This window comes from Pseudophryne corroboree, chromosome 3 (genome assembly GCF_028390025.1).
Source record: "Pseudophryne corroboree isolate aPseCor3 chromosome 3, aPseCor3.hap2, whole genome shotgun sequence".
NCBI lineage: Eukaryota > Metazoa > Chordata > Amphibia > Anura > Myobatrachidae > Pseudophryne > Pseudophryne corroboree.
This window is the reverse complement of record NC_086446.1, coordinates 323,167,246-323,182,665: the sequence shown is the minus strand read 5'-3', so window position 1 is coordinate 323,182,665 and position 15,420 is coordinate 323,167,246. Positions and strand designations below refer to the sequence as shown.

The window sequence follows — 15,420 nt, the reverse complement described above, 5'->3', positions numbered from 1 at the left end:
GGGGGGGGGGGGGGGGGCACATAATTGGCGCATATACATATAAAAGGTGCTACTGGGTAAACATTTTGTGTTTCTTCCTGGGTCATATAGCGCTGGGGTGTGTGCTGGCATACTCTCTCTCTGTCTCTCCAAAGGGCCTGGTGGGGAAACTGTCTTCAGATAAGAGTTTCCCCGTGTGTGTGGTGTGTCAGTACGCGTGTGTCGACATGTCTGAGGTAGAAGGCTCGCCTAGGGAGGAGGGGGAGCGTATGAATGTGAGGTCTCCGTCGGCAACGCCGACACCTGACTGGATGGATATGTGGAATGTTTTAAGTGCTAATGTAAATTTATTGCACAAAAGATTAGACAAAGCGGAAGCTAGGGAACAGCCAGGGAATCAACCCATGTCTGTCTCTATGTCGCAGGGACCTTCGGGGTCTCAAAAGCGCCCACTATCCCAAATAGGAGACACAGATACCGACACGGATTCTGACTCCAGTGTCGACTACGATGATGCAAAGTTACAGCCAAAATTGGCTAAATGTATTCGTTATATGATTATTGCAATAAAAGAGGTTTTGCATATCACAGAGGAACCCCCTGTCCCTGACACGAGGGTACACATGTATAAGGGAAAGAAACCTGAGGTAACTTTTCCCTCCTCACATGAGTTGAACGAATTATGTGAAAAAGCTTGGGAATCTCCAGACAAAAAACTGCAGATTCCCAAACGGATTCTTATGGCGTATCCTTTCCCGCCAACGGACAGGATACGGTGGGAATCCTCCCCTAGGATAGACAAAGCATTGACACGCTTAGCAAAAAAGCCATCCCAAGATACGGCTATCCTCAAGGATCCTGCTGACCGCAAGCAGGAAGTTACCTTGAAGTCCATTTACACACATTCTGGTACATTAGTCAGACCGGCAATTGCGTTGGCCTGGGTTTGTAGCGCTGTAGCAGCATGGACAGATTCCTTTCCAGCGGAAATTGAGACCCTAGATAAGGATACCATTTTATTGACCCTAGGGCATATAAAAGATGCTGTCTTATATATGAGAGATGCTCAAAGAGACATTAGTCTACTGGGTTCCAGAATAAACGTTATGTCTATTTCTGCTAGGCGAGTCTTATGGACCCGGCAATGGACAGGTGATGCCGACTCAAAGAGGCATATGGAGGTTTTACCTTACAAGGGTGAGGAATTGTTTGGGGAAGGTCTCTCGGACCTCGTCTCCACAGCTACGGCAGGTAAATCGAATTTTTTGCCTTATGTTCCCTCACAGCCTAGGAAAGCGCCACATTATCAAATGCAGTCCTTTCGGTCAAATAAAAGCAAAAGAGTACGTGGATCGTCCTTTCTTGCCAGAGGTAAGGGCAGAGGAAAAAAGCTGCACAACACAGCTAGTTCCCAGGAACAGAAGTCCTCTCCGGCCTCTGCAAAATCTACCGCATGACGCTGGGGCTCCACTGAGGGAGTCCACCCCAGTGGGGGCACGTCTTCGACTTTTCAGCCACATCTGGGTTCACTCACAGGTGGATCCCTGGGCAATGGAAATTGTTTCTCAGGGATACAAGCTGGAATTCGAAGGGGTGCCTCCTCGCCGGTTTTTCAAATCGGCTCTACCGACTTCTCCCCTAGAAAGGGAGATAGTGTTAAATGCTATTCACAAATTGTGTCTTCAACAAGTGGTGGTCGAGGTTCCCCTGCTTCAAAGAGGGAAGGGATACTACTCAACTCTGTTTGTAGTCCCGAAACAGGACGGTTCGGTCAGACCCATTTTGAATTTAAAATCCCTGAACCTATACTTAAAACGGTTCAAGTTCAATATGGAATCGCTCAGAGCGGTCATCGCCAGCCTGGAAGGGGGGGATTTTATGGTATCTCTGGACATAAAGGATGCATACCTTCATGTTCCCATTTATCCACCTCACCAGGCGTACCTGAGATTTGCGGTACAGGATTGTCATTACCAATTTCAGACGTTGCCGTTTGGGCTTTCCACGGCCCCGAGGATTTTCACCAAGGTAATGGCGGAAATGATGGTGCTCCTGCGCAAGCAGGGTGTCACAATTATCCCATACTTGGACGATCTCCTCATAAAAGCGAGATCACGAGAGTAGTTACTGAACAGCGTGTCACTTTCACTGAAGGTGTTACAGCAATACGGCTGGATTCTCAATATCCCGAAGTCGCAGCTGGTTCCTACGACTCATCTGACCTTCTTGGGCATGATTCTGGACACAGACCAGAAAAGGGTTTTTCTTCCGATAGAAAAAGCTCAGGAACTCATGACTCTAGTCAAGAACCTATTGAAGCCAAAACAAGTGTCAGTACATCATTGCACTCAAGTACTGGGAAAGATGGTGGCAACATACAAAGCCATTCCCTTCGGCAGGTTCCATGCAAGGACTTTCCAATGGGACCTATTGGACAAGTGGTCCGGGTCACATCTACAAATTCATCAGCTGATCACCCTGTGGTGGCTGCAGAGTGCTCACCTTTTTGAAGGCCGCAGGTTCGGCATTCAGGACTGGAGCCTGGTGACCACGGACGCGAGCCTCAGAGGGTGGGGAGCAGTCACACAGGGAAGAAACTTCCAAGGACTTTGGACAAGTCAAGAGACTTGTCTTCACATCAACATCCTGGAACTGAGGGCCATATACAACGCCCTACGTCAAGCGGAGAACTTACTTCGCGACCAACCAGTTCTGATCCAGTCAGACAACATCACCGCAGTGGCTCATGTAAACCGCCAAGGCGGCACAAGGAGCAGAGTGGCAATGGCGGAAGCCACCAGGATTCTTCGCTGGGCGGAAAATCATGTAAGCGCACTGTCAGCAGTGTTCATTCCGGGAGTGGACAACTGTGAAGCAGACTTCCTCAGCAGACACGACCTGCATCCAGGAGAGTGGGGACTTAATCAGGAAGTCTTCGCACAGATTGCAAGTCAGTGGGGATTGCCCCAGATAGACATGATGGCGTCTCGCCTCAACAAAAAGCTACAGAGGTATTGCGCCAGATCAAAAGACCCTCAGGCGGTAGCAGTAGACGCCCTAGTGACACCGTCGGTGTTCCAGTCGGTCTATGTGTTTCCTCCTCTTCCTCTCATACCCAAGGTGTTGAGAATAATAAGAAAAAGAGGAATGAGAACAATTCTCATTGTTCCAGATTGGCCACGAAGGGCCTGGTATCCGGATCTGCTGGAAATGCTCACGGGAGATCCGTGGCCTCTTCCTCTGCGACAGGACCTGTTGCAACAGGGGCCCTGTCTGTTCCAAGACTTACCGCAGCTGCGTTTGACGGCATGGCGGTTGAATGCCGGATCCTAGCGGAAAAGAGCATTCCGGATGAGGTAATCCCTACTCTGATAAAGGCTAGGAAAGACGTGACAGCGAAACATTATCACCGGATATGGCGAAAATATGTTTCTTGGTGTGAGGCCAGGAATGCTCCTATGGAAGAATTCCATCTGGGCCGTTTCGTTCACTTCCTACAGACTGGAGTGAATTTGGGCCTAAAATTAGGATCCATTAAGGTTCAGATTTCGGCTTTATCCATTTTCTTTCAAAAAGAATTGGCTTCTCTCTCAGAAGTACAGACTTTTGTGAAGGGAGTGCTGCATATTCAGCCTCCTTTTATACCTCCGGTGGCACCTTGGGACCTTAACGTGGTGTTGAGTTTCCTTCAGTCGCACTGGTTTGAACCACTTCAAACGGTGGAGTTAAAATATCTCACTTGGAAGGTGGTCATGTTATTAGCCTTGGCTTCGGCTAGGCGAGTGTCGGAATTGGCGGCTTTGTTTCAAAAAAGCCCCTATCTGGTTTTCCATATGGATAGGGCGGAATTGCGGACCCGTCCTCAGTTCTTGCCTAAGGTGGTGTCATCTTTTCATATGAACCTACCTATTGTGGTGCCTGTGGCTACGCGAGACTTGGAGGATTCAGAGTCCCTTGATGTAGTCCGGGCTTTGAAAATTTACGTGGCCAGAACGGTTAGAGTCAGAAAAACAGAAGCACTGTTTGTCCTATATGCAGCCAACAAGGTTGGCGCCCCTGCTTCAAAGCAGACTATCTGTATCTGCAACACGATTCAGCAGGCGCATTCTACGGCTGGATTGCAGTTACCAAAATCGGTTAAGGCCCATTCCACTAGGAAGGTGGGCTCGTCTTGGGCGGCTGCCCGAGGGGTCTCGGCACTACAACTGTGCCGAGCTGCTACTTGGTCAGGTTCAAACACCTTTGCAAAGTTCTATAAGTTTGATACCCTGGCTGAGGAGGACATCCTGTTTGCTCAATCGGTGCTGCAGAGTCATCCGCACTCTTCCCCCCGTTTGGGAGCTTTGGTATAATCCCCATGGTCCTTACGGAGTCCCCAGCATCCTCTAGGACGTAAGAGAAAATAAGATTTTAAACCTACCGGTAAATCTTTTTCTCGTAGTCCGTAGAGGATGCTGGGCGCCCGTCCCAAGTGCGGACTACTTCTGCGAGACTTGTATATAGGTTTTGCTTACATAAGGGTTATGTTATAGTTTCATCAGTTTTGGACTGATGCTAAGTTGTTTTTTCATACTGTTAACTGTTTAATGGATACACAAGTTATACGGTGTGATTGGTGTGGCTGGTATGAATCTTGCCCTTGGATTAACAAAAAACCTTTCCTCGTACTGTCCATCTCCTCTGGACACAGTTTCTCTAACTGAGGTCTGGAGGAGGGGCATAGAGGGAGGAGCCAGTGCACACCCATACCTAAAGTCTTTCTTAAAGTGCCCATGACTCCTGCGGAGCCAGTCTATACCCCATGGTCCTTACGGAGTCCCCAGCATCCTCTACGGACTACGAGAAAAAGATTTACCGGTAGGTTTAAAATCGTATTTTGGCTTATTTTGCTCAATATTAAGATTCATATTTTCCAGTCCCTAATCCGGGTTTATCTTCATTTTAGCCTCTTTTTTAATGTTATAAACACCATGGGTCGCTGACACCCCTATCCCTATATCCATATTTCTATGTATAGCATTTTTACCGATGCTTAAATACTTAGGGGTTAGCTGACACCCTAAAATATTAAGGGAGTGTTTTTATAGGTCTATTCGTGACCCTTTTACTATTATTGCTCACAAGCGCAAGTGGCACCTTACCTCTATTGTTTTTATTGATATGGGGCTATACAGTATGCTAAACTTCTAGCAAATCACGTACAGTTTTTTCTCTCTCAGTTGATTCATGGAGATCAGGTTGGTTTTGTGTTGGCCGTGGCCTTGGGACACACCGGTCTCCAAATAATCTTGGCCTTTGACATAAGAATTGGGGATCAGTATTGTTTGCCGATGGACAGGATGCCGGCGGTTAGACTACAGACAGCGGCATCCCATCCATCAGAATTCCGACAGCCCCCCAGTTAGCTCCCTAAACCTCCTCTGCCCCCTACCCTAACCCTCCCTTGTGGATGCCCAACCCTAACCTTCTCTGGTGGTGCATAACCCTAACCCTCCCCGCTTTGTGCCTATCCCTCCCTTCCCCGCTGCCTAAACCTAACCCTCCCTGCTTGATGCCTATCCCTAACCTCCCTTCTATGTGCCTAACCCTAACCTTCATGGCCCTGCAGCCTGACCCTAACCCCCCTTCTTCTGCCTAAACCTAACCTCCTAACACCCCCCCCCCCCCTAACCCTCCCTTGTGGATGCCTAACCCAAACCTTCTCTGGTGGTGCATAACCCTAACCCTCCCCGCTTTGTGCCTAACCCTCCCTTCCCTGCTGCCTAAACCTAACCCTACCTGCTTGATGCCTAACCCTAACCTCCCTTCTATGTGCCTAGCCCTAACCCTCCCTCCCTGGTGCCTAACCCTAAACTTCCTGGCCCCGCAGCCTGACCCTAACCCCCCTTCTTCTGCCTAAACCTAACCTCCTAACCCTCCCCCCCCCCCATCCTGTGCGGCGTCGGTATCTTGATGCCAGCATTGCCTCGTACTTCAGGATCCCGGCGTCGGTATATCGACCACCGGGATCTCGTCTGTCGGGTTACTAACTGCTTTCTATGAATTGGTACCAGATGGGGGGGCCCATTGTCGCCTCTGTCATTTGTGTTGTGTATGGAGGCTTTGGTGACAGCCATCAAATTTTACCAAAATATTTCTGAAATCCATTTAGCACGTCAGGAACACAAATTAACACTTTTTGCACATGACCACAAGCCCAAATCATTGACTCGCCCGCTTTGCTCCACAACCTGAAAACTGCATTCAGGGGATTTGGCAGACTATTGAATTTTAAAACTAAAGGGTCCTACACATTAGGCGATATGCCGCCAAGGCGTGGGGAAGGGAGGGGGGGGGGGAGAAATTTCTTCACTCCCCCCCTGGCACCCGGCCCCATAGCAATGCATGCTAATATGGACGAGAATGTCCATATTGGCCATCATGTATAAGTGACCCAGCACCAACAATGAACAAGCACGGGGCCGCGCATCGTTCATCATTGGTGCCTACACACTGAAAGATATGAACGATATCTCGTTCATTAATTAATTTTCACTTTCAGTGAAATCGCCTAATGTGTAGGGCCTATAAGTATGCAAAATTTATTGCAGTTTAGACTGCACCTACATGTGTTCCTGACAGTTTGAAATAAGAGTATGCTTTTGCCTGGCACCCCGCATACCTTAATTACTTTGGAGTTATGGTCACTAGGGACCTTTTAACCTTTTCCCACTAATTTTATTCCACTGCTGAATGCAATATGCACAGATTACAGTAAATGGTAATCAAAGCACATAACTTGGATTGGAAGGATGAGTAGTAAAAATTAACACCTACAGCAGACTTTCTCCCATCATGACTCCACGCAATTATTCAAATCCTTTTGTAAAGTGGAAACAGAAATGCTTCCCCTCTGTACAAGTTCATGTGGGGTTGGTCACAGCCTACACTTAGGCATGACATCTTATATAAAGAAGAAATACCCCCTGCCAACTGCAATAGGCTAGCAAAAGAGACATACAGCCTAGATAATAATAAAATGCAGAGATCTCTGTTACACCCATTTGTAAACACATGGTAAGACACCAGCCACGGAAAGGAGTCTCTGCTCTGGTGGTCCTACGCTACATGATAATAGCACTACTTTGGATTGTATATTTATGCATTTCTAAACTGAGAGTTAACTTACCTAGAGGAACCCCAGGATCCTCCAATATAGCACAACAAGGATTAACATACTCTGCAGCTACTGATCACATACATGGTTCCAGGGCCGTAACTACGTGTGTGCCGGCGGTGCCTGGCACACAGCGCAGTTACCCTGAGGGCGCAACTGCCCGCATCCTCAGTGTAAAGTCAGCAGCACTGTAATGAGTCAAACTGACTCATTACAAGCCGCGCGCGTGCGTGTGTGTGTGTTGCCACCGGAGAGGAGCAGCTCCGGGGGCAGGGGAGGAGGAGGAGGAGGAGGAGGAGGAGGGAGGGGGACTTGGGAGCCGCAGCAGCGCTAGGTAATTGGTGGCAGCGCTGCTTCAGCTGCCCCTCTCCTTCACATTGGCTGGCTGCGATTGCTCCCTCCCTGCTCCTGGCGCACTTACAGTGTAGAAGCTGCAGAAAATGTCACTCAGGTGCAGCTGCTCCTCCCACTTGCCTTAAGTGGTAAAATGGGTGAATCTCACTGGCGAATACACCTCCCAGTCTCCGCCTCTGATCCAGTCACCCGGGAGGAGGCCGGTTCACTGCTTGCTAGGTCCCGCCTCAGGTCCGCCCCTCGGAGCACCTCCACCTGTCACCACCATCACCTCGGCAGGATGTACCCACAGGCTGTTGCTTCCATGGTTTGGATTCCCAGCCGCTGCTAGGTCTAGCCTGGAACAAATCAGTACTGCGGCTAGCTATACTCCCGAGCCTGACGGCGCGGCCACACAGAGCGCAACTCTGTCCCGCCAGTCATCTCCTCAGTGCTCTAACGGTCCTCAGCAGCCCCTCTATATATCAGCTCAGTCTTGGGTCCCCAGATGCTTCCCACCAGGGCCACGAGCAGTTGTAAAGCGTGCGCATGGGAGAGTGTCCTAGATCATCCCCATGTGTATGCTGTGCTCACACTGCTACCAATTTCTTGCAGCCTAGGGCAGCAGGATAAGCTGCAATTAGCAGACACCAACAGTCCCTCTGTTCAACTTTCCCCCCATCTTAGAGCAGGGGTATATGGGGCTGTTTAGGGGGCAAATAACCAGGGGGGGCATCACATGTGTACCTGGCACTGAGTACATGTGTAACTGGCACTGGGGGTATATGTGTACCTGGCACTGGGGGGTATATGTGTACCAGTGCCGTAACTAGGTGTGTGCAGAAGGTGCATTGCCCACAGTGCATTTGCCCTGTGGCTGCACCTTCTACATACACCTCGACTCCCCGAGTGGCCGCATATTCCCCTCCAACTGACTGACGCTCCGCCCGCTTGCCTGGTACCCGCAGCCGCAAGCTCCTGGTCTCCGCCTCCGCTCCGAACAGGCACAGGGGGAGGCCAGTCACTGCACTCCAAGTACTGCCCGGGACCGCCTCTAAGGGTGGGCTGCGCCTATCATCACGGACCTTCTACGCCGCGGCTGCCGCTTCCCCGCTGGATTCGCCTCGTCAGGAGCAGGTAAACACTGGGGAGAGACGCAAGTTACTGGAGCCTGTCAGCGCTGCAGTAACTCGCAGCGCGGCTCCTTCTTTCAACAGGTCACCTCAGCGCTGGCTTTTCTCACACTGACACCAATGTCTCGCAGCCAAGGGCAGCAGCATAAGCTGCATATTATGAATAACCGAAGGTCTCTTTCTGTTTAACCCCCTCCTCTCCTCGATCAGGGTAAATGAGGCTGTTTAGTGGGTAATTACAACAAGTATCACCTGGAGGGAAGGCAGAACGTGCCTACACACTACATTAATCTACACTATACTACACTACACTTCAGTACTCTACACTACCCTACAGTACACTACACTACACTACACTACACCCTAAGAGTAGGGAGGGGGATGTAAGGTGCTCTACAGTGGCGTAAGTTCGTCCCAGTCGCCCGGAGGCATGATAAATGTTGGTGCCCCCCTACATATACACATACACACACATACCATATGTAGCTATCCGGCACTAAGGGTGAACAGTAGCAGCGTGCTCAGGTACCTTTCCCAGTAGTAATATAGATACACATACAAAGTGGATGCACACCAAGTCAGTTATTACAATAAAACAGACACCAGCATACCATTATAGTACACCTACAGTGCTCCCTCACCCGCCAGCAGGTCTCGATGGAGATGCTTTGGCGCAGTGGTGTGCCGATATAATTAGTGTTCACTGTAGGATTTTTTTTACGGCAGGGTGCTGATCACGGGGAGGGATGGGCAAACTTAGGTACATACTATAATGCTTGGTGCTCCCATACCTATGGGCCAAAACATGGACAGTGCGCGCCGAAGGCGCGCTCCAAAAATCTAGCGGCGTTGTTTCATAATAGTGGCAATTCACATTACACCACACGGTAGTGCACCTAATACACATTGCACCAGATAGAACCTCCTACACACTGCGACAGATAGAGCACGTTATACACATTGCGCCAGGCAGAGCACTGAGGCACACTGCACCAGGTAGAGAGCACTGAGGCACACTGCACCAGGTAGAGAGCACTGAGGCACACTGCACCAGGTAGAGAGCACTGAGGCACACTGCACCAGGTAGAGAGCACTGAGGCACACTGCACCAGGTAGAGAGCACTGAGGCACACTGCACCAGGTAGAGAGCACTGAGGCACACTGCACCAGGTAGAGAGCACTGAGGCACACTGCACCAGGTAGAGAGCACTGAGGCACACTGCACCAGGTAGAGAGCACTGAGGCACACTGCACCAGGTAGAGAGCACTGAGACACACTGCACCAGGTAGAGAGCACTGAGGCACACTGCACCAGGTAGAGAGCACTGAGGCACACTGCACCAGGTAGAGAGCACTGAGGCACACTGCACCAGGTAGAGAGCACTGAGACTGAAGTTTACAGCTGCAAAATACTTACAAGGTTAATTTAGCCCAGGGGGACTCTCATGTGCTTACCGGGTCCGGCGGCGCACGGCTGGGTCTGGCGGCGTGGCGGGGTACGGCAGGCAGAAAACGGCGGGTTGGTAGGGCGCACAAAAACGGGCAGGGTGGGATTCATCTGTCTAAAAAAAGGTGCAGACACCTAGCGTGAACACTAGATATATATATAAAAAACACACAAACGCCTCATTCACTTAAACACACACACACACACACACGTCTCTTTCACTTACACACACAAGTCTCTCTTACATACACATGCCTCCCACTTACACACACATACATGCCTCTCACTTACATACACATGTCTCTCACTTACACACACACACATCACTCACACACATGCCTTTTACTTGAATGCACAACTTTCATTAAAAACACACACACACCTCACTTAAAAACAAGCACACACAAAACACAGTGCTTCCCCCCAAATACACCTCTCCCCTACCCCCCACACAGTGTCTACCTTTGGCTTTCATCATCAGGCTGACGGAGCAGAGAGCTTCCCTCGGCTGGCTAGAAGAGGAGCTGTGCTCTGGAGCTCCCCCTAGCTGCAGCCAGTGCCATCTCTCCCTACAGGAGGCAGCTTCCGTGTCAGTGACTGCTCCTCCGTCCACAATAGCAGCGCAGTTCTCAGGCTGCGGGAGACAGTGGAGGAGATGCGCCCCCTTGTGGTCAGGAGCCCGGCGGCAGCCGACTCCACTGCCTCCCACAGTTCCGCCCCTGGTGCTCTACCTGCGTAATGTGTAAAAAGGGGACTCTGTCTGCCGTGAATTGGTATTATTTTGTGGCCACGCCCCTTCCCTGTGAAGCCACGCCCCATATTTTTGGGGCATGCTTGCGGCGCGCACTGGCCCTGTTTAAATAAGGGGGGGGGGCGCCGATGCGGTTTCTTGCACACAGCGCTAAAATGTCTAGTTACGGCACTGCATGGTTCACAGAACTGTGAAACACAGAATGTAAGTAATGCTGGGTACGCACTGGCCGATATATCAGGAGTTCAATTAAATGGCCAATATATCGTGGGCGCGTCAGGGGGGGGGTGTACTGCCTATATGTCTGAACATCGTCGTTCAGAAACATATCACATCTTATGTCTGCAGATATATTAGTGCATCATGCGGTTTGTACACTTGCTACAGAGGCCGCCAGTGACTGACATCACAACTGGGTGAGCACATGTAACTCGGGCCAACGATCGGTGAGTGTCTATGCATCTACCGATCATCAGATAGATTGGCGGACCGGACAGACGGCAAATCCGTCACCCTGGTGTGTACTCAACTTTACTCAATTTATTGGCCCACCACAGGTGCATACAAAAGGAGGGGTAAATCTAGACAAGAATAAAAAAATAAAAAAATAAATCCCCCAACACACTGCAAAAGACCAGGAAAGAGACTTGCATCCTACATCCTACAATAAAATGCAGAGATACATATATGTGCAAACATAAGGTAAGCCAACAGACACTACAAGGTGCCTCTGTTCTGTTGATCCTACACTACAAGATAATACAGATGTGTCCTCATTCATCTTTGCTTCAGTCACGTCAAACAACCCCTTTTGGTATGAGATTGGGCATCTTTTTTGCTGAATATGCATTTTAGTCGCAACGCAATGCTACTAGGACGTACAAGACTGTACTGATTAATTTGATAAAGGACACATGTATATCTGTGAGCGACTGAGTTTTTGAATCTGTATATGAAGTGCTACAAGGTAGCAGCCACAGCTTTTTTCCAGTTAAAGTTCTGGTCTCAGGGTCGGACTGGCCCACAGGGGAAACCACCGGTGGGCCCCACTGCATGTGGGCCCTCCTCCTCATCTAGGGATCAGGTTCCACACACTATCCCAGTATACTTGAATTATGCTTTATATATATATGTTACATTATACTTCACAATCATTTGGTTTATTATACATTAACCAAGGGGCATAGAACATGTACTCTGCAATGGTTATCCAAACCTCTGCGGTGGCTGGCCATGCCCCCACTGGAGCTTGGCCACACCCTTAAGCATGGGCCCCTACAACAGCATTCCCCCGGTGGGCCCTTCATGCCCCAGTCCGACACGGTTTGTTCTGTTCCATATATAGATGTGTCCTCTTACATCCTTGCTGCAGTCACGCTAAACAGCTCCTAACCCCTTCGGTGGTATGCAGGGAAATCTTCCAGGGTAGCCAGCACTGACAGATTTCCACGTATACTGACTGCTGATTCCCTGGGGGTGGGTGGGGTGTGGGGGGGGGGGGGGGCGGGCTTAGCTGTATAATGGCTTATGTTGATTCCCAGGCGCCGAAAGGCGGCCGGGAATCAGCGCTGGGGCTGGCAATCACCAGGCGATTCCCCTCGCCCTGCCCCATCACTCGCCCTCCCTGCATCTCCCCCCCCCCCCCCCCCCCACTCCCACACCAATTTAAAAACACCCCCCCAGGTGTGTTTTTAAATTGAAAATTCACCACTGAAGGTGTTAAAGCCATGGCATCGGTAGTGCGAAGGTCTTTTTTTTTGCGTTATTTCCTTCGAAAATGAGTCTTAGTCACAAATTAATGCAATAGGATGCACGAGATCCTGTTGATTAAAATGATATGCAGCATGTCTATATTTTGTGTGCAATTGCGGCTATATCTGCATCCGAAATGCCACATAGCATTTTGTATGCAAATACAATCACGGTGATACAGAATACTGTATAGGCATGCTGCCACATTTTTGCGAAAAAAAACAAAACAAAAGAAAAAAGACGCTACAGAGACACATGGCACTCAAGTGTTATGTGTAATGTGACTTGTAGCGCACGGAGCAAATATGTAAGAGGACATATACATGTGTCACATATCACATGAATCAGCACAGTCTCCTTGTTTGTCCTAGTCGTATTGTGGTGCAACCGAGACACCCGACATTAGCAGAGTTGCACGGGACTTTGCGGTTCACTCATGCCAGACATCTCAGGCTACATGGCGTATTCAGGCTAGATCAGAGGTTCCCAAACGCGGTTCTCAAGGTACCCCAACAGTCCATGATTTAGGTATATACATGGCTCAGCACAGATGATCAAATCAAATTGACAGAGGTGCTAATTAAGTCCAATGTGGCCAAGCATGGATACAATTAAAACTTGGACCGTTGGGGTACCTTGAGGGCCGCGTTTGGGAACCTCTGGGCTAGATGTAGGAAGATACATCTATAACACCATTTTGGGTTATACACGCATGTATTTCTAAATAGAGAGCTTACTGACCAGGATCCTCCAAAATGGCACTACAAGGATCAGCAAATCCTCCAGCTACTGATCACAGTGGAGGAAAACAGGATTTTAATACCTACCGGTAAATCCTTTTCTCTTAGTCCATAGAGGATGCTGGGGTCACATCAAGAACCATGGGGTATAGACAGGATCCGCAGGAGACATGGGCACTTTAAGACTTTCAAATGGTGTGACCTGGCTCCTCCCTCTATGCCCCTCTTCCAGACCAGACTCCAGTTTAAGGAACTGTGCCCAGGGAGACGGACATTTCGAGGAAAGGATTTATTGTTAAACCTCGGTGAGCATCTTACCAGCTCACACCTCAAGCATGCCGCAGAACGTGGCATTCAACAGGACACAAGCCAACGGCATGAAGAATTTGCAGCAATATGCTGACAAAAATCGTAACACAACCGGTGTGTAACCACAGCCAATAGCTGCAGATATAGTACGCACTGGGACGGGCGCCCAGCATCCTCTACGGACTAAGAGAAAAGGATTTACCGGTAGGTATTAAAATCCTATTTTCTCATACGTCCTAGAGGATGCTGGGATCATATCAGGAACCATGGGGTTTTATACCAAAGCTCTAGAACGGGCGGGAGAGTGCGGATGACTTTGCAGCACCGAATGACCAAACATGAGGTCCTCATTAGCCAGGGTATCAAACTTGTAGAACTTCGCAAAAGTGTTTGAACCCGACCAAGTAGCTGCTCGGCAAAGTTGTAATGCCGAGACCCCCTGGGCAGCCGCCCAGGACGAGCCCACCTTCCTGGTAGAATGGGCCTTCACCGATTTTGGTAACGGCAATCCAGCCGTAGAATGAGCCTGCTGAATCGTATGACAGATCCAGCGCGCAATAGACTGCTTGGAAGCAGGAGCCCCAATTTTATTGTGAGCATACAAGACAAACAGAGCCTCTGTTTTCCTAAACTGAGCCGTTCTGGCGACATAAAATTTCAAAGCTCTTACTACATTGAGAAGCTTCGATTCCAGCAAGGCCTCAGTAGCCACTGGTACCACAATAGTTTGGTTCAAGTGGAACGATGAAACCACTTTCGGCAGAAACTGTTGACGAGTCCTCAATTCTGCTCTATCTTCATGGAAGATTAAATAAGGGCTCTTGTGAGACAAGGCCGCCAATTCAGACACCCGCCTTGCGGATGCCAAAGCCAACAGCATGACCACTTTCCAAGGAAGGAATTTCAACTCTACCTCCTGTAAAGGTTCAAACCAATGAGATTGAAGGAACTGCAACACCACGATAAGCTCCCATGGTGCCACAGGGGGCACAAAAGGAGGTTGGATGTGCAATACGCCTTTCACGACTGTCTAAACTTCTGGAAGTGAGGCCAATTGTTTATGGAAGAAAACTGACAAAGCCAAAATTTGAACTTTTAATTGAGCCCAACTTTAGGCCCGCATCCACTCCGGCTTGAAGAAAATGGAGAAAACGTCCTAACTGAAATCCTCCCGTAGGAGCTTTCTTGGATTCACACCAAGACACGTATTTTCTCCAAATATGGTGGTAATGTTTAGACGTTACGCCTTTCCTGGCCTGAATAAGAGTAGGGATGACTTTCTTGGGAATACCCTTTCGGGCTAGGATCCGGCGTTCACCTCCAAGCCGTCAAACGAAGTCGCGGTAAGTCTTGGAACACGCACGGCCCCTGCTGTAACAGATCCTCCCTCAGGGGAAGAGGCCAGGGATCTCCTATGAATAATTTCTGAAGATCTGGACACTAAGCCCTCCTTGGCCAATCTGGAACAATGAGGATCGCTTGAACCTTTGTTCTTCTTATGATCTTTATCACTTTTGGAATGAGTGGAAGCGGAGGAAACACGTACACCGACCGAAAACACCCAAGGTGTCACTAGTGCGTCCACTGCTATTGCTTGAGGGTCTCTCGACCTGGAACAATATCTCTTTAGCTTCTTGTTGAGACGAGACGCCATCATGTCTATTTGAGGAATTCCCCAATGACTTGTCACTTCTGTGAAGACCTCTTGATGGAGGCTCCATTCTCCTGGATGGAGATCGTGTCTGCTGAGGAAGTCTGCTTCCCAGTTGTCCACTCTTGGAACAAACCACGCTGACAGAGCGCTTGTATAGTTTTGTTTT

At 49.4% G+C, this 15,420-nt stretch overlaps 1 protein-coding gene across 8 annotated transcripts in view; it reads right to left on the bottom strand.

Moving 5' to 3' along the window:
• Positions 1 to 15,420, bottom strand: part of LIMD2 (LIM domain containing 2) — a 286,232-nt gene that overhangs the window by 208,688 nt on the left and 62,124 nt on the right. The window contains exons 1-2 of one of the 8 annotated variants that reach the window (XM_063959538.1): positions 10,511 to 10,571; positions 10,057 to 10,163 (exon numbers count right to left, since the gene is read on the bottom strand). The exons of 5 other annotated variants lie outside the window; for them this stretch is intronic. The gene's annotated coding sequence lies outside the window, so the exon portion shown is untranslated. Of the gene's footprint in view, positions 1 to 10,018; positions 10,164 to 10,510; positions 10,572 to 15,420 lie in introns of those variants that run through there. 2 more of the 8 variants (XM_063959535.1, XM_063959533.1) reach the window with 2 other exon arrangements.